This window comes from Sinocyclocheilus grahami, unplaced genomic scaffold (genome assembly GCF_001515645.1).
Source record: "Sinocyclocheilus grahami isolate Dianchi unplaced genomic scaffold, SAMN03320097.WGS_v1.1 scaffold11.1, whole genome shotgun sequence".
In the NCBI taxonomy this organism is placed as follows: domain Eukaryota; kingdom Metazoa; phylum Chordata; class Actinopteri; order Cypriniformes; family Cyprinidae; genus Sinocyclocheilus; species Sinocyclocheilus grahami.
In genome coordinates, this window is record NW_015505190.1 from 2,683,507 (window position 1) to 2,683,724 (window position 218).

A 218-nucleotide genomic window follows, 5' to 3' on the forward strand; every position below is an offset into this window, starting at 1 on the left:
TTTTACAGGAACCCCGGAATGACAAAAAAAGCACCAGTACCAGTCCTAAGTTCATGGTTACCAAGTTTTAATTCTAATTACTAAACTTCTATTATTAAATAATACTTGATTATCATATTGTAATGCTTGACTGACTGATATTAAGAGTGTACTTTCAGATATTTAAAAAGCTGTACCATTTTACAAACATTATATATGTTTGTAAAATGGCATAACTT

General features: G+C 28.4%; 1 protein-coding gene across 1 annotated transcript in view; it reads left to right on the top strand.

Annotated features, from left to right (window-relative positions):
* LOC107595823 (protein virilizer homolog) overlaps nucleotides 1–218 on the top strand; it is a 27,328-nt gene that overhangs the window by 14,272 nt on the left and 12,838 nt on the right. The window lies entirely within an intron of this gene.